This window comes from Chlorocebus sabaeus, chromosome 3 (genome assembly GCF_047675955.1).
Source record: "Chlorocebus sabaeus isolate Y175 chromosome 3, mChlSab1.0.hap1, whole genome shotgun sequence".
Taxonomy (NCBI): Eukaryota; Metazoa; Chordata; class Mammalia; order Primates; family Cercopithecidae; genus Chlorocebus; species Chlorocebus sabaeus.
The window spans coordinates 5,316,941-5,336,304 of record NC_132906.1 but is presented as its reverse complement, the minus strand read 5'-3'; the positions used below and the strand labels follow the sequence as shown (position 1 = coordinate 5,336,304).

Below are 19,364 nucleotides of genomic sequence, written 5' to 3'. Positions count from 1 at the left end.
ACAGGAAGTAATACAGGATATGATGGTTTATGCTAGGATTGTGTGGGGGGGAGGGGGCAGGTAGTGAACAGGATGCAAAGACTGGCTGGCCATGAAGGGCAAATAAAGGGGGAGGAATACAGAGATGATCACAGACTTGGGGCACTAGAGTCAGAAGATGAATGACAAAAAGAGAGAAATCTGGAAGGACTTATTTTAAAAAGGATGAGGAAGAGAAAAGATGTGTTTTAGACATGTAAAGTTTAAGGTAAGACCTCATCACGTAGGCAAATATAGACTGCTGCTAGAATAAAAACTGCAGAGAGCGTTGGGAGAAGTGTAACATCTCAAGAGAGAGGTTTGCTTGAGGAGTACAGACAAAGAACAAAGAGGAAATAACCAAGACTCGGGAAGAAAAACACAGTGTATGGAATGCTTCTGTGGCCTCAGGCTTTCTGGCAAGTTCTCTCATTTATGGTTTGATAGCCCTCAGGGCGAGGAAGAGCTGAGGTGGGCATGGGCACTCTAAAGGCAGGAAGGGGCCCCAGGAGAGTGGAAAATCATAGGAACCAACGCCCTGTCCTTCCGGGAATCAGAAGGCAAGAGGTCAGCTGGCAGAGGAAAACCAGGACAGAGATAGGCATCGAGGCTAGAGTGCAGACGACAACCTGTGGCCTCTGCAATTCCAGAGAAACCCAGATGGCAGCGGCCTGTGGAGGGCATGGAGAGGAGCCGGAGGTGTGAACAGAAACTCAACACGCACCAACCACTGATGGCGAAACTGTGGGGGAGGGAGCACAGGGATAGCACGGGATACCAGGCAGGGCGGCTGCTGCTCTTTTTATTTTATGCTAGGAGAAACCAGAAAATTGAAAGACCAACAGGGAAGTAAGAGGCGATGGGGTGGGGGGGGGCGGTAGGAGAGGGAGAGGGAGAGGGAGAGAGTGGGACGGTGAGAGAGAGAGAGAGAGGCAGAATATAAAAATAAGTGAATGAGGCTTAGAGCAGAATCAGTGTGCATTAAGAAGTGATAGATCAGGACAATAGGAAGCTAAATCCGGAGAGGACTGCTTGTCTAACACATTGTGTGTCACGTCCATATCACACACCGTTAGAGTTCCTCATTCTCTCATCAGACTCATCCTAAAGGATGAGAACATTTCACCGGTTTACCCTCAACATTCAGTGAATTATAAGATAAGAGAAAATCTTATCGTTTTAGAAATGATGAGTGTATAAGAGATGTCACTTAGAAAGCCTCCCTTAAAATTTTTTTTTTTAAAGTAAAATACCTGAGGAGGTTATCTGCGGAAAGAGAGAGTAGTAGAGGCTAAAGTGAGGTCTTCAGGAAGGAGGAGAAGATGGGTGATGTCTCCGGGTAGAGAGAAGATGCAACGTCATGTTAATGGATAATAGCATGACAACGGGTGACATGTGCTCTCCCTTTAGGACCAAGGGACCAGGCTGGGCACACGCACTTCTCCTGGGGGCGGTGGGGGGGGGGCGGATGTACACATTACAGACACGCCCATGCAGGTATCTGGCTACTGAATACCCAGGAAAACTTGATAAAGAGATACTTCACACCATTAACATAATTTTTGTTTTGGCACACTAAACAACGATATTTGGCAATTTGGTAGACGTTGAGGATAAAAGAACTATATGTGATAATTCACTGAATGTTGAGGATAAACTGATGAAATGTTCTCATCCTTTAGGTGCTTAGAGTCTGATGAGAGAATGAGGAACTCTAACGGTGTGTGATATGGACGTGACACACAATGTGTTAGACAAGTAATCATTAATTATCGGGGGGGGGGGTGTGTGAGAAAAAAAGAGAGCATTAGGGAAAACTATAGTTAAACACTGACATTTTGAATCCAAACTTTATCCATGAGCAATTCACCCAGCAGATGATGGAAAGAATTTTCAGCGGAGCAACAGCACAGGCAAAGGCAAGGGAGGGCACGAGGCAGCATCACACCCGAGGGAAGACACAAGCGCTTCCCGCAGGCATGAAGGGGCACGTGGTGAGTGGCAGGACACAAGGCCAAAAGGCCCCTGGGGCCCAATGGGTGCGGGTTTGTAACTGTCACTTTGAGTCTGGGCATGATTCCATGAGAAAACGGAGAATGTCGAAGGGCATGAAGCTGGGATGATGTCCATGGTTTAGGAAATCTGTCTGGCACCAATGGCGTTCAGCCTGAGCTGGGCAGTGGATTACCTGGGAACCTTGTAAAAAATATCAACTCCTGGATCCCACACCCCGAGGTTTCCGATTTGACAGGTCCGAAGTGTAGGTTGAGTATCACGAATCCAAACACGTGAAATCTGAAATGCTTCAAAATCCAAAAGTTTTTGAGTGTTCTATGATGCTCAGAGGAAATGCTCGCCAGAACACTTTGGATCTCAAGTTTTCAGACCATGGATGCTCAACTGGTAAGTCCAATGCAAATATTCAAAAATCTGAAAACATCAAAATCTGAAACACCTCTGATTCCAAGTATTGTGGATAAGGGATCCTCAACCTGTAGAGTCTGTACAACAGTGTTTTGTTTTGTTTTGTTTTGTTTTAATGCTCCCCAGAAGATTCACATTCATTTACTTCAAAACTACCTATTGACTTCCTGTTAGAAGCTGAGAAGTCAGCAGCAGCACAGACACAAACTGCAGCCTCATAGATCTTATCCACTGTGTGAACGTGTGTGGGAAATCAAGCCAAAGAAATAAGTAAATCCCATAGTGTGTCCAGAGGTGAAAAGTGACATGGAAACAGGATAAGGTGTCGATGTCAGTCCACTGAGGAGGACAGTGCTGAGGATCTGAGTGACCCCTCAAGAGGGCTGAGGGCAAAGGGAACAGCAAGTTCAGAAACTAAAGACAAAATCTACCCAGGGACGTTGAATAACGAGACCACCGTGGCAGAGAGCAATGAGCGAGGACCGGAGTGGCAGGGATAATCACCAATGGTCTGGATCATTGCAAGGACTTAGACTTACTCTCTTAATGAGGCCAGAGGCCACTGCAAGTTTCTGAACAGAGGAATGAATGACATGAGTGATTCAGGTTCCGAAAGGATCATTCCAGTGAAGAACAGACTTAGAGGGGACAGGATGGAGGATGGGAGACCAGGTGGGGTTAGTGGGAAGTGACATGTGACATCAAGGTGAAGGGAAGGAAGAGAGCCATGGCAGTCAGACCTAGCAGGGGGCTATTGCTGTGGTGGAGGGAGGCAGGAAGGAAAGGAAAGATTCAAATGCAACAGTAGGGTTAAAGCAGCCATATCTGGGGGCTGTTTGCATATGGAGAGTGTGGGAGAGGAAAAAATCAAGAATAAGTCTCTGGGTTCCTGGTATGAGTAACCTGAAACCAAGACAGGAGCTATGGCAGGAGACTGGAGTTTTGTTCTGTTTTGTTTTTGAGATGTAGTTTCGTTCTTCTTGCCCAGGCTGGAGTGCAATGGCATGGTCTCGGCTCACTGCAACCTCCGCTTCCCGGGTTCAAGCGATTCGAGACAGGAGTTTCTATCTACTTTGTGCCCCAACCCCTGCCATGTGCATTTACGTATGTGTGTGTGTGTGCATGCTGCGGATGTATAAAGTCAGTTAATATTTTGACAGTTGATTTTCAGGGACTGTAAGACCACAGACATTTAGGAGGAAATGTCCTATTGAAAACTCTGGAAATTCACTCAACCAGCGTGGGCCTGAGGTTCAGGAAGAGGTCTGGGCTGAGCACACAGAACTGGGGTCACTCTAAGACAGGGGTTGAAAGCATAGGAACGTGCAGAGGAGGATGAAGACCTGAGCCTTGGGCAATCAACAGTCAAGGGCAAATGGAGGAAGAGGAGCTGTTTTGCAGCACGGTGTAAAACGCCTGCACATACACACGCACGTGCACACACACAGGCAGAGTAGACAGTCTTAGGGAATTCTTTTTTGTTTTTCTAAAATTGATGTGGTTGCCATAATGTGACCAGAAATTTCGCATGAATAGATATAACCGTTTCAAACAGTTATGGCCTAAAGTGTAAATATCGGATACATAATATTTATATTCTATTCTTTGCCCACCAGATACGGGATTTCCTATGGATAGACGCTAGATGTCCTAGTTCAAAAACACCCATCATTCGGACAAATAACCCCATCTGCTTACATAGAAAAATGTCCAGTGTTTCCCAAGGCTTTGGGAAGGGGTTAAGAACATGTAATTGAAGCTTCACTGTGGGAGTTAAAACACACACACACACACACAGCATATCACTCCGAAGTCAGATAATGTCTTCTGACCGGAATTGCATTCGCTTTTTGAAATGCAGAGGTGATGGCGGGGGAATGGTTTCCGGCAGATCTGTTGAGCAATCTTCCTTTCCTTTCCTGCTCAGTGAACTTTTTCACTGTCCTTTTTAAACCCCATACTCCTATTCCACTAGATTGCCAAAAAAATTTTTTTTTGTTGTCCTTTTCTACAACTATGAGGCTACTTAACAGATCCTGAATCTAGCTTAATACAACTAAATTATTGTGTACTATCTTTACTTAGGCATTTTCAGATTTGGTACGTCAGCTAATATTGATGCACTGTATATGAGATATTTTTACTGGAGTCATCTTTATACGCATGTTTAAAAGGGGATGTTCCCTTGGGCATGCAGTGAGGATCTACTGTCAGAATGAGTAACGATCATTCACAAATAATCACCATATCCTGTTCAGCGACAGTTTCCCAGCCAACAGGCTAGAACAAGCCTACACGGCTTTATTATCTTAGCAAATATGATCTAGAGTGAAATCTAATCTAACTTGGAAACCTCAGCCATTCATAGTAGTTTCTTTGTTATCAGCGCCAATTTTAAGCATGTCTATTTACTCCTCTCAGAAACTGGCCTTTGAAACGACTGTTCCTGCTTCTAAGATTTGTGTATAAAAATAATGGAAAAACAGATAATTACAAATTTTATTTTGTCCTTTCTAGTTGATTTGATTTCTTAAGAATCACAATTTAAATTTTGTGTATATAATATAGTTATGAATTCATATAAAATTTAATTCCTAGACATGGGTGCATAAAACTTCCCAATTCTAAGTAACATGTGTGATTTTTTTTTCTTTCACATAAACATAAATGCTACTGGAGCTCCTAAATTATTTAAGAAAAGTTCTCCAATCCTGTAACACTCCCAAGGCCCTTTCGGTTCAGTCCATTTTCCCTTTTTCCCCTCTTCAAACCAACTTTCTGCTTCCCTTACTCTAAATTCTACTTAAAAACCCTTGACCCAGCACTATTCATTGGCCCCTTCCAGTACAACGCAGTCTGCCTGTAGAAGCTTCCAGAATATTTCCTGTCCAGTGTCTCTCCTTTTGGGCCTCCCTTAGCCCTCATGGGCTTAGCCAGTTGCTTGGCCTCTTCCACCTGTCTCCCTTCAGCTCCCTGCTCCTCCTTCCTCGCTAAAGCAATGCAGTCATCCCCCAGCCCACCTCTCAGCACTAATTACAGCACCCACTGGCTTCTGAGATGAGGCAGCCTTCAACAACACATGGGCTTTTCTTCCGTCTCCATCCAAACTCCATGAAGATACTCATGGGTGTTCCTGCTGCTTCTGTGTGTCGCCTGCATTCACAATGGACACGGCTAGAAGGGAGCTGTGGTTTCCCCACAAGCATCTCCTTTCCCAGTGTTTTCCATCTTGGTCAACAGCTCTAACACCTTCCCGCCTCCTTGCTTAGGTAAAACTAGCAGGTGCCTTGGATGCTTCTTTGAGAAAAGCCTTTGAGAAATAAAAATAAAATCTTAAGCTCCCAAGCAACTGAACAGACCCCCTCTTGGCCAAGGAGACCCTGGAGAAACCTTTAAAATGGAGTTCTTGACCACATCACATATAAGGTTGAACATGCCTTAGTGTACCCCTTCCTTACTAACCTTTAGCCACAACTCTTTCCTAAGGAGTAAGCAGAAACCAGCTCTGGAAAACAAGAAAAGGACAACTCATTCCTTTATCACCTTAGCCAATCATCTGAGGCTGTAAACAGATGCCCCTCCCTCTTCACTGCTTCCACGTGACAGCTCACCTGTCTCACAACGCATCCCTTTGTATACACGGACCACCACCTTGGGACACATTTTGGCTGACTCTCGGAGGATGCAGTGAGGTTCTGGTGTCCTCCACTGTGCCTTTTCATGTCAGAGGGCTGAAAACTCCACCTCAGATCATGCTAATGTGGCCAGTTTTTGAACATGTGATCCATGAAGAAGCACGGAAGTCAATTGTGCCTGCACATGTTTCTCCTCTCATAAATATTCATGACTCCTCCTATAGCTCATTAAATATATATTTCCAGCCACTCAGAAATTTCAGCATAAATTCCTGTCTCACCCTCCCTCCCTCTCAGCTCTGCCTCCCAGCAGGAGGAATGGCCAGGCTGTAGGCTGTAACCCTTCATGAGAAATAAAGCTCTTCCAAATGTATGACACTGGTTATGCCTCAGTTGACAGCTTCTGCTCCAGTCCCTGTGCAGGTCCCAGCATCCTCAAACACAGTCATGTGCCTCATGTCCAGCTGACTCCCAACTCCAAGTCCCCATCACCCAGCTGGCCTCCCTGCCTCCCTGCCTCCACTCCTTCCCATGTACCATTTATTTTTTCCCCATAGAGAGGCAGGGTCAGCTTGGGAAATGGACATCAGAGCATGTCATTTTCCTGTTAAAGCTCTCCAAATACTCTCCATCCCATCTGTAGGAAAATCAAGCTTTTCGCTCTGTCCTTTACAGAGACCTCCCGGGTCTGGCTACCATGCACCCCTCTGCTCTTCTTTCTGTGCCCTCCCCTGCACCGACCTCTTCCTTCCTGTCTGTCTGACTGTGGCCCTGTCCTCAGAACACACCATGCTCTGTGTCCTTGGTTCAGCTTGGCCTCCCCTGGTGTGGACACTGCCGGCTCTGCTCCTCACTCAGATCTCAGCCGAGATGGTGGCCCTCCTGGGAGGCTTCCATTATCCCTGCCATCTGCAGAAGTACCCAGTCACTTGCTATTGTAATTCTCTGTATAGCCATAGTATATTTTCAGGAGAGTACACCACACACCTGTACGCGTGATCTGGCAAAACTCTAGATAAATCAGGTTCTATATCCTCAATTTGTCAGATATACCCAGGCAGGGGGTTAAATGAGTTGTAGCATGTCACACCACAAGGGGCAGAAAGGACAGCACCTCTAACGCAGAATTGCCAGGCACATGGCAGGCCATCCCAAGCTGTCCTGGCTCTACAGAGCTCCAGCACTCAGACTGGGAACCCAAGCATGCATGTTTCCATGCTCGCCAGCAATCACCTTCTCTGGACTTATGCTACAACAACATTTGATTGGTATGTCCTATGTGTGATAGAAACAGTCCCAAACCTGAGCCTATCTAATACTAATATTACCAACCACTTAACACTTTGTGCTAACTTTTAATGTTTTCAGTGCTGGGTATTCCTTGAAGAATATTTTCTATCAGGAGTCATCAAATATTTGGTCCCCATTTGGATGCAAAAAAACCCAAACACACGAAACAAAACACCTGTGCTTCACACCAAGTTGAGACCCAGCCTGTGGCCCCACACACTCCCAGACTCATCAAAAAGGCCACGGCAGAGCAGCGGGGCAGGGAGCAGCTCCCAGGCGCGAAGGAGAGCATTGCACTCTATACCCTGTCCCAGTTCACCTGCATGACACAGGTGGAAGAAAGGGGGCGGGGGGGAGAGAGAGAAGTGTTTCCATTGCTTTTTTATTACTATTATTATTATTATACTTTAAGTTCCAGGGTACATGTGCACAACGTGCAGGTTTGTTACATATGTATACATGTGCCATGTTGGTGTGCTGCACCCATTAACTTGTCATTTGCATTAGGTATATCTCCTAATGCTATCCCTCCCCACTCCCCTCTCCATTGCCTTTTAACTGATTTTTCATTACCAGTACACCTGCATAACACAGGTGGAAGGGGGGGGGGGGGAGGGAGGGAGGGAGAGAGAGGGAGAGAGAGGGAGAGAGAGAGAGAGAGAGAGAGAGAGAGAGAGAGAGAGAGAGAAATGTTTCCATTTGTTGTTTCCATTGCCTTTTCACTTATTTTTCATAGGCATCAAGTCAATTCCACCCATAAAGACAAACTGAATGTCTCATAACTAAAGAGATGCCACCCCGTGCCAAGATAGGCTCTGCACAGTAAGAACCCAAGCTGACACTACCTACTAATAAAAACAAAAAAAATGCTTTGAAGGTCATATACCTCCATCTTTTTAAAAGACCATGAAGCCTCGAAATCAAGCAAACCACACACACACGCACACGCACATACACACACACAATACCAACCCACTACAATCATTCTGTTAAATATTTTACCTTGCAGTATTTTTTTTAAAAATGTGTCAGACAAAAGAAAATCTTGTTTGGCCTGCTTTTTGCCCTTTACCCAAAGTGGGACAGTTTGGACATCCCTCATACACTTAAATGCAGAGGCAGGAATTATAGCACATCCCCTCCAACATCAGTCAGAACCCACCTCACAGAGCTCCCTAATGAATAGATACATTATCAATTAATGGAGATGAAGGCAGGGATCAAATGGCTCAGATCTGGCTGGGCACAGTGGCTTGCACCTGTAATCCCAGGACTTTGGGAGGCCAACGTAGGCAGATCACCTGAGGTTGGGAGTTCCAGACCAGCCTGGCCAACATGGTAAAACCCTGCCTCTATCAAAAATACAAAAATTAGGCGGGCATGATGCTGGGTGCCTGTAATCCCAGCTGCTTGGGAGGCTAAGGTGGGAGAATTGCTTGAACCCAGGAGGCAGAGGTTGCAGTGAGCCAAGATCACACCATTGAACTCCAGCCTGGGCGACACAGTGAGACTCTGTCTCAAAACAAAACAAAACAAAACAAAGGTTCAGATCTAATGAGCAATGTGATTTCTATCCCATTCTGAATATGACACACTTTCAACACCACCGTTTTCGAGTGGCGTTAACTTTGCCCTAAAGAAACATCAAATACATGTTGAAGAAAACCACAGATAACTCCAAAACTGAGTGAGAGCAACACACAGCATCTATTAAAACATGCTTCCGTTAAACAAAAGTAAATCTTAGGGACAACGTAGCTTGCATTTTCAACGTTACTTTGGCTTCACTCGGCCAACTCAGGAAGAGATCCTGGACTCTTCTAAGGTGACGTGAGGTTCATTTCCTCACCCACAGCTTGACGGAGCGCTCGTGCTCCACTGCACCACATGAGTACCCTTTTATCATCACAGACCCTCAATTTCAGGGCTCTGCTGAGTTGTAAAAATGTGTTCCAGGTTGTAACTTGGCAAACATGACTTAACCTGAGAGTAATGCTTTAAAACAAATTTCATAACATCTGCCGTGTCATTTTTAAGCAATACCTTCTGTTTCCACAGAACTTACACACAGCTTTGTTTTTAAAAGCTAAGTTTCATAGGTCTTTCTTTAGCTCTATGGGATATTCATTTCTAGCAATAAAAGGCTCCCACTAAAGAAAAAAGAATTCCCAAATATTTTCATATTTCTACTACACAGACTTATGCTCAAAATCAGTCTGTCCCAGAAAAATGAAGAAAACAATAATTGTGTAAAATGTCATCTAAAACCCCCATATGCACTTCTGTCTGATAGAGATTTTAGTTATGAATGGACCAGTTGTGAGGCTGGTCTGCTGGTCATTAAGACAGAAGTACAAATATGTATCAGGGAAGGAAATATCTACATTTATGCTTCCAGTACATCTTCTAGTACAATATATTTAATTAGAATAAATCCTAAAATTGATATAGAAATTAAGAACTTTTAACTGATGTACATTTTTCTTCTATCCAATATTTGTGTACCAGGCATTCTGTTAGGTATTTAAAGAGACACAAAAGACAAAAAAGATCTGTCTCCACTTTTTTTTTTTTTTTTTTTTTTGAGACGGAGTCTCGCTCTGTCGCCAGGGCAGGAGTGCAGTGGCGCGATCTCGGCTCACTGCAAGCTCCGCCTCCCAGGTTCACGCCATTCTCCTGCCTCAGCCTCCCGAGTAGCTGGGACTACAGGCGCCTGCCATCCACGCCCTGCTAATTTTTTTGTATTTTTAGTAGAGAGGGGGTTTCACTGTGTTAGCCAGGATGGTCTCGATCTTCTGACCTTGTGATCCACCCGCCTCGGCCTCCCAAAGTGCTGGGATTCCAGGTGTGAGCCACCGCGGCCGGCCCTGTCTCCACTTTCAAAGGAAACTCAGTTGGAAGCAACTATAAAGCATTATGCTAAAGATATATATTTGGAAGTTGTTAGTTTTCAGCTGGAATTGAAACCTTGGTATATATAATGTAATCTAGAGAGAAGGTAAAACTTGTTTTTAAAATTTAAAAAGTGTTAAAAAAAAAATCGAAAAGTATCTGAGGAAAAAAATCCTTCTGACCAATTACATTTAAGGAACGGACCATGGAGGAGAACGAAGCAATGAAATAGTGGCAAGGTCACAGTCAAGACAGCCAGGAAGGAATTATGCTTCAGAAGCAAAAAACAGAAAGAATTTCTAGAAGGAACGAATGGGCAGGAGGTTAAGCGCTGCCGGAGACTGACCACCATGAAGGCTAAGGAGAGGTCATGCATTGGGGAAGCAGGATGCAGCCATGATACTGACAGCATCCAACAGGAAAAGAGCTAAGGTGCCTGAAAACCTATACCAAGCCTCAGATAATCGTCCTTCTTAAGGAGAGCATTAATCCATCAATGGGCCTCAAGCAAGTGTGAATAGGGTTATGACCAAACCACATCTCTGAGTTTTTCTTAAGAACAGTGAAATTATTTCTTCAAGAGTTCTAGAGCTCAGAAACAGATAAAAAGAAAGTGATTTAAACAAAAAGTAGTCATACAATCCTTCACCTAGGGGATTTTCAATCCTTTCAATATAAGGATTTTTGACCATATATTATTTTTAAAAAATCATTTAAATTTTATATATGACAAAGCATGAACAAGCAAATTTAATAGCAATTAACAGACATTGGTTCCTGTTAGGAAATGGGGAAAATGATCAGGCCTGACGCAACAGCAGCAAAAATAGTAAAACAAATAAATTACTGTCTGAAGATGGTATATGAAATAACATTGAAATCTTTTGTGGAGAACGTATAAAGGAAGTTTCTCTTATGTGGTAGAACTCACACTGTTTGCTTCTTGGCATAGTTGTTGACAGATTGTAGGAAAAAGATGCCATATTTAGGTGAAGAAGAGAGGAGACCTTTAGAAATAGTATTTTCACATACATAAAAGAAAAAAATTTACTGATTTTAATAAAATTTCCTCTATACAAATGACCCCATGAACTCTACACTTTTTTTATTTTTGAGACAGAGTTTCCCTCTTGTCACCCAGGATGGAGTGCAATGACGCAATCTTGGCTCATCGCAACCTCCGCCTCCTGGGTTCAAATAATTCTCCCGCCTCAGCCTCCCGAGTAGCTGGAATCACAGGCATGTACCACCGTGCCCAGGTAATTTTGTATTTTTAGTAGAGACGGGGTTTCTCCAAGTAGAGACGGGGTTTCTCCATGTTGGTCAGGCTGGTTTCTAACTCCCGACCTCAGGTGATACGCCTGCCTTGGCCTCCCAAAGTGCTGGGGTTACAGGTGTGAGCCACCACACATGGCTGAACTCTACAAACTTCTATATACTAACCGGGTTGAACCCAGCTGTAAAACGTTGAGGCACACTGTATATTCCAAGCCACATCCCTCTCTTCATTAGTTACTGCATACAATGCCCATATTTGGTTGCTTCCTCTTTTGCTTTTAGCTTTTTCTGAACTTGACACAGAAGAAAAAGGAAAGTCTCTGTATCAGCCAATTTCGGAAGTTTTATACAAAATATTTATAGGCATCTTTTAGATAAAGTTGTTTAGGGAGGAAAACTGCAGTGCTACTAAATTCTCATCAGGGTATTGTTTAGGTCCTAACCTAAAATTTCAGACAGAGACGGCCCAACGCTATTTCACTTTTATAAAGTGAAAGCAAGATCGAATTATTCAAGCATCCTTCCAGAGCGATCACGAACCTTTGTCTAGTTGGCCTGTGCTGTGCTATCCTTGTTAAGCAGAAGGCTGTTTATTCGTCCTGCAAATGCCAGTGTTCTCTGGGGGGGGGTGGGGTGGGGGGGGCAGGTCTGGGTTCTTTCCTTCCTGCCTCCTTGCCTACTCTCCATGGGCAGTGTCATCTACTTCCACGACCTCAAATATCACTCAAATGGTGGTAATATCCAAGTCAGTGTGTTGAAATGAATTTGTAGATTATTCACTGGATAAGCAGCCCACGGAAGCATTTATTCGAAAGTATTCCATTGAGATTCAAAAACATATTGATATGATTATTGGTCTGTTAAAAGAATCAAACTAAAAAAAAAAAAAACACACACACACACACACAAACAAACTGGGAATCCTCAATAGACAAATCAAAACTTAGTAAGAAGTGATTAAAAGCTGAACAGCTCACAGGGTGGATGTAAAGAAAGCTCCCGGCTCAGGGCCTGCATGTGGAAGACACACAGTATTAACATTTGTTGTCTTCCTTTCCTCTCTTCTCTGAATTTATTATTAATAAAAGCTGAACTGAGGGGCTGGGTGTGGTGGTTCACGCCTGGAATCCCAGCACTTTGGGAGGCCAAGACGGGTGGATCCCGAGGTCAGGAGTTCAAGACCAGCCTGGCCAAGATAGTGAAACCCCATCTCTACTAAAAATACAAAAATTAGCCAGGTGTGGTGACGGATGCCTGTAATCCCAGTTACTCAGGAGGCTGAGGCAGGAGAATCGCCTAAACCCGGGAGGCAGAGGCTGCAGTGAGCCGAGACTGCATGACTGCACTCCAGCCTGGGCGACAGAGCGAGACTCTGTCTTACAAGAAAAAAAAAAAAAAGAGTTGGACTGAAGTTTTTCCTTACGATCTATGTCATACTTTTAGTGTAAACTTTTTATAAACGTAAAATATTCGTACATAAAGTGCACAGATCACATGTGTGCATCTCAAATGATTTTCCATTTTCACGAAATGAATATCCATGGACAGAACTTAGATTAAAAAAAAAAAAACAAACCCAGACACTTAGCAGAAGCCTCTTCATGCCTCTTCCACTTCTTACTCATCCTCCCCTCCACCCAGGCATACCCACTCTCCTGACCTCCAACACCATAAACTAGTTTTGCAAGCTCTGGACCTTTACACAAATGAGTCACACAGCACGGATGTTTATGGAGCCTACTCAGACATTATGCATCGTTGGCTGGTACATGGAAAAGTGTTCTGGGTCGGCTAGCAGACCAGCCGTTGTCAATGTACCTGAGCCAATTACCCCTTTCTTCATAAATTTGACCCAATGAGCAACCAGCAACAGCATGTAAATAAAGCCTTTGTAGTACTAAGGGCCTGCAGCTTGGAAGCCACCTCATGTTTTTCTCACCATTTTCCACTCTCTTGGCAAGAAATCTCCAGCGGTCCCTCTGGAGAAGGCCCTGAGTCTCAGCTGTTTTTCCTATATGCTATGGAACAGCTATCGGACGGCACAAAGAGGCTCCGGGCTGCCACTTGGAAGGGATTTCCATGGAGTGGCCCTGGGAGATGCTCGGCCCCACGAAGCCAAGCTCTCAGAGGCTTTCCCTTGCGCCATCGGCATCCAGCGCAATTGGAGCGGGTGAAACCACGCCAGCGAGATTGCAGCTGCCTTCCAGCCCCTAGCCTGGAATCAGTGACCTGTTTACAAGATGCACACCACACCTGCAGATGAGTCAAAAATAGGGAGCGCAGCATTTGCCAGGCATTGTCCATAAAGAAGAGGCACACTTCCCTTCTAATTATAAAAACACAAAACTCAGGCAGCCAAACCCAGCCAGGGCAAGGGTCACTGTTTTTCCACTCTGAGACTCTTGCAGAACAAGAGCTAAGTTAGCTTTATGACATAATCCCAGCAACAAATACGCTATTCCACCATCGCCACCCTGACATTCCAACTTTTCTTTTGGGAGTGACAGGTGCCCTGTTAAGTAATTTGGAAAGCTTAATGTCATTACTGATTAGCTACAGATACATAAAAATATATACCTTATCCAAGACGTGATATAACATTGCCTGTCAATTTCAAAACTAACCACTGTGATATTCTTGGAGGAAAAGTTTCTTTCAAACAAAATGCAACTTGAATACAGTGGAGCATCAGCAGAAGTACAACATCTGCCTCTCGAAGAACACTCTCAGCTATTTTCCCACATCCTCTTCAGTGGGGGTGTATTCTCACCCCCACCGAAATTCTTCCTGGAATTTCAAACCTGCAATTCCCTTTGCTTTTCTTAGAAAAATCCCTTCCTTCACTAGGGATCCTGGTTATTAACAGTTAATAGTGGATTACCCAGGGCAAGAGAGAATCGTGTGAGTCTAGATAAATAAACACATTATTAAGGAGTAATGCATGAAAACAAGCCATGTGGCTGTGTCAAAGAGGAGAAATGCCCTGGCTCCACAAATACCCTGCTCTGATTGAATTCCCCTCATATCAGTTTCTGATTGTTTAATTCTAAGAGAAACAAGACCATAGAATAAATAGGAAGAAAACAGCATAATGAGAAACAGCAGGACACTGCGATTTCTCTTGTTCTGGACTGATATGCTGAGATTGCTGGGGTCTCCAACCCTGGGGACTCTGCAGATGAGCTGGGCAGGGCAGGCACTATTTCCCCAGCAGGATCCGGCCCTCCTTACCAGTCTTTAGGATGGCCTCTGTAAGGAGCATGCCGGTCACCCCAACAGAAGAAGAGAGGGCCAGGGTCAGGAAAAGAGACACCGGAGAAAAGAGGCAAGTGGGCTTGGCGCAGTGGCTCATGCCTGTAACCCCAGCACTTTGGGAGGCCGAGGCAGGCAGATCATCTGAGGTCAGGAGTTCGAGACCAGCCTGGCCAATGTGGTGGAACCCCCTCTCTACTAATGATACAAAAATTAGCTGGGCTCGCTGGCGGGCACCTGTAGTCCCAGATACTTGGGGTACTGAGGCAAGAGAATTGCTTGAATCCAGGAGGTGGAGGTTGCAGTGAGCTAAGATCGCGCCACTGCACTCCAGCCTGGGCGACAAGAGTGAGATTCAGTCTCAAAAAAGAAAAAAAAAAAAAAGCAAGCAGAGAAAGGAGACAGACTCTCCAGGCTGGAGAGGGGAAGCGAGCCCTGGGCAGACCAGGACATAGAGGCCAGCTCAGGATAGTGGGACCACTGTGGGCCCTGCCACAGAGTGACAGGAAGGCATGCAGGGGAGGGCACAGCGCCAAGCCCCCTACACCTCTGTAGAGAGTTCCCACGTTCCCTGCAGAGTCAACAGTCGGCAGAGGCTGGGAGAGGGGACAAGAGTGGACTCATCAGAGGTGATGCAGAAGGGCCCCGGGGACCTGGGATGGCTTGTGGGAGGAGGGCAAGCGCCTGAATGGGGCAGGAGAAGCCGCCGGGGCAAGGAAATCAAACTCTGTTAACCCAGGTGTTCTGACGTTTGGGCCCCATTCTCACGCATTTTACGTTTCAAAGCATGCTTAGGAGAGTCTCAGGCCAAGGTTAGAGCAACAGCTCAAGAGTTCAGAGTAGCTGGGACTGCCTGCATCTGAGAGAAGATCAGGAGGCAGAAAGTTCATCACTGTCCCAGCCCAGGCGATCACAACATCCTCTATCTTCCCAAGGAAGCTGCTGGGAAGTGTCAGCCAAAGCACTTCTGATTTTGGAGTGCTCTCTTGCCTCCTTCTGCAGCCTGCCTTCTGAGAGCCTGCTAACGAGCAGAGAAAGCTGGAAGACGCCTGCGAGGGCAGAAAATGGGAGCAGAAGCAGGGAATCTGCTTTATCCACAAATAAATTGGCCCTTGAATATTTGGGAGTGGGGCGTGTGGGTGGTGAGTGGCAGGGAATGAGGTCCCGACATGATTTCCTTCCTCCAACACTGTGCAGCCGCCATCCCCAATTCCCAAGGACTGACATGAACTTGTTGAATCCTACCCAACGCTGCTGTGATGGAGAAGGGAACAGAGACCCATGTAAGTTCAACTTTTCCTGGTTTGCTAAGGGACACTGACCCTCCTGAAGGTGGATGTTCAGGAGGCAGGAGTGAAAGGCCCCACTGTCCTTCCATTAACCATTCTCCCACAAGTTGGTGCAAGGAAGGAACACTGAGGGATGGCCTAGATAGGTAAGTCTGAAGAATCCCATTTCTCATCTTTCTGGCCCCCTGAATTCCATTTCTCCTGAAGGGAAAAGGCCATGTGCACAAAAGGGATAAACTAACTGGAGACTCACACACCTTGCTCTGCTTCCTGTCATTCTCAGCCAGATTTTAAATCACCTCTCCTAAGATAAAAGCAGTGTGTCCACCAAGAAGGTCGCTCAAGGCCTCAGGAACTTGCAAGGCTTTTCTGCATGACCCTGACTTGCACACGCAGGCCACATCAACATCCATGCATGCTTCAGGCAGTGCAGCAGACTGGGAGGTGGTGAGGTTTTCTCTGCTTTTACCTGCAGTGGCTGGTAGCGGGGAGCTTTCTCTGGCTGTGAGAAGCTGGGAGAAGCCAGGGGACAAGCGTTCTCTACTCTTCCCCAGATGTCCACATGTTGGCAATGCCAGACTGCCTGTCTAGTCCTCGCACAGGACCAGTGCAAGGCACAGGAGTGAAGACACGGGCCTATTCACATGCAGGAGGAACTGCTGTGGACCTAGGGCTTATTCCATGCCAGTTCCGCCTCTAGAACTCCTGACAATCCAGTGGGTGAGAGACTTGCACACACATCAGTTTGTAATCATAACACAAGTATTTTCTCTTTTTTAATTCTTTGAGATGCAGTTTCACTCTTGTTGCCCAGGTTGGAGTGCAATGGTGTGATTTTGGTTCTATGCAACCTCTGCCTCCCGGGTTCAAACGATTCTCCCGCCTCAGCCTCCCGAGTACTGGGATTATAGGCACCCACCACCACGCCCGGCTAATTTGTATTTTTTCATAAGAGTATGCAGCAAGCTCTGAGAGGGCAGAGAAGGCATACCACACACTGGAGAGGGAGAGCTAGAGAGCTAGAGAGCGAGACAGTGGGGGGCTGAGGGTGAATGGCTGCTGTTAGAAGCCCTGGAGACAGCCTGAGGTCAGAGCCCCGCCCCACTCCTGGCTGTGTGACCATGAGCAGGGCTGTAACGTCACTAGGACTTGGTTTTGGTTTCTTATGGAGAGTAGGTACAGTGTGGATTAAATATATATAGCCTTCAATAAAGTCAGCAGCATGTAGGTAGCTGCTGCCATCATCAACACCATCACCATCACTATCACCATCATCACCATCATCCTCATCACCATCATCATCACCATCACCATCCTCATCACCATCATCACCATCATTATCACCATCATCATCACCATCATCACCATCATCCTCATCACCATCATCACCATCATTATCACCATCATCATCACCATCACCATCACCATCACTATGACCATGACCATCATCATCATCACCATGACCACCATCACCATCATCACCACCATCACCATCATCACCACCATCACCATCATCACCATCACCATCGTCATCATCACCATCATCATCATCATTATCATCATCATCATCATCACCATCATCCTCATCACCATCATCACCATCACCATCGTCATCATCACCATCATCATCATTATCATCATCACCATCATCACCATCATCCTCATCACCATCATCACCATCATTATCACCATCATCATCACCATCACCATCACCATCACTATGACCATGACCATCATCATCATCACCATCACCATCACCATCATCACCACCATCATCATCATCACCGTCACCATCATCACCATCACTATCATCATCACCATCATCACCATCATCACCATCACCATCATCATCACCATCATCATCATCATTATCATCATCATCATCATCTCAGGCACAGGGGCTTTAAGGACAACACGCCCAGTTTAAGAAGAACACGACTCTCTTCATTCATAGCGCCATTCCATCAGTGATTAGACACAAGCAATTTGTGGCTCATTTTTAAGCTGCAAAACAGACATCTCTTTAGAATTCATAATATTCAATGAGCTTCCAAAAATGACAGTACAAACAAGAGCCATCTTCCAATGGTTAAGTGAGCAAGTGTCTTTGCCCAGGATGCCGCATGGGGTTTCATAAACATTAACTGGCTAACTGGTGATCGCTGCCCAGCCCTCAAAACAATGAATGAACACACAATGAGCCAAAAATTAAACAAATAAACATATTACAGGTTTACGGTACAATGGAGTTGTTCTTAACCTACATAATTCAATTTTCTCTTCCCTGTTTCTCATGAACTTAGTCTTTTTTGTACGAGAAAAAGTGGATGCGAAAAGGTTATTTACTTGGAAAAACTGACAGGCTGCGTCTGACCATGGCGCTGTCCTCCTCATTGTAACCCCCTGGAAATCCGATCTGTACTGACTTAAAGAAATAGGAGAGGGAGCAGTCGAGTAAGCTTAATCTTTTCAAATACTGAAGATTTTATCTATGCTAACACAGCCTCTCCAGTTCCTCTTGGTTTGGCGCTTAACTCTGCATTTAAGACTTCCCTAATACGATAATGATAATACCATCTCTTCCGTCATTATCTCGTGGTTGCAGAAATATCCACCCAACACCGAGTCAGGTTTTTACGTCCAATGGCCCCTGCATTCCTGCCTGAGCCCCGCAGGAAACAGAGCCGCTGCAGCTGCCAGCGTTTATTTACACACATTCCTGCCTCCAATTGAATTAATGAGCGTAATTTAACTCAGGCGATGTCCTTCCAGGCTCTTGTTTCTCTTTGCCCCAGTGGTCAGCCTGCTTTCCCCCTCATACCCTCCCGTGGCGTCCTTACTGAAATGGACTCAGACACTCTGGTGGCATGACATGGCACCCAGGACCTCTCTGCCTTTTAGGTTCTAGGAATGACCTGGGGCTTAAAATGTAGATTCTCGTCCAGTAGTTCTGGGCAGGGGCCTAAGACTCAGCATTTCTACGAGCCCTCTGATAAGGCCGATGCTGCTGCCTTGGGGACCAAACTTTGAGTAGCAGGGGTTGTTGAGGGACTCTCCTGCAGTGAGTAGAGCAAGCAATGTCCTTAAAGAGTACCCACAGGTATATAGCCTGTGACTTCCGGCTTTCTGATCAAGCTGATACACTGTAAGGTATATCAGGAGCATCTATTCTCTCTCTCTCTCTCTCCATGGAGGACTTGTTTACCTAGTCTATCCTTTTCGTATGCATGAAGAGCATAAAAATATAAAACCACAAGTCCTGTTAACCCTCAAGCACAGTCCTACA

General features: G+C 45.4%; 1 protein-coding gene across 3 annotated transcripts in view; it reads right to left on the bottom strand.

Annotated features, from left to right (window-relative positions):
- Window positions 1-19,364, bottom strand: part of ATP8A2 (ATPase phospholipid transporting 8A2) — a 636,199-nt gene that overhangs the window by 119,352 nt on the left and 497,483 nt on the right. The window lies entirely within an intron of this gene.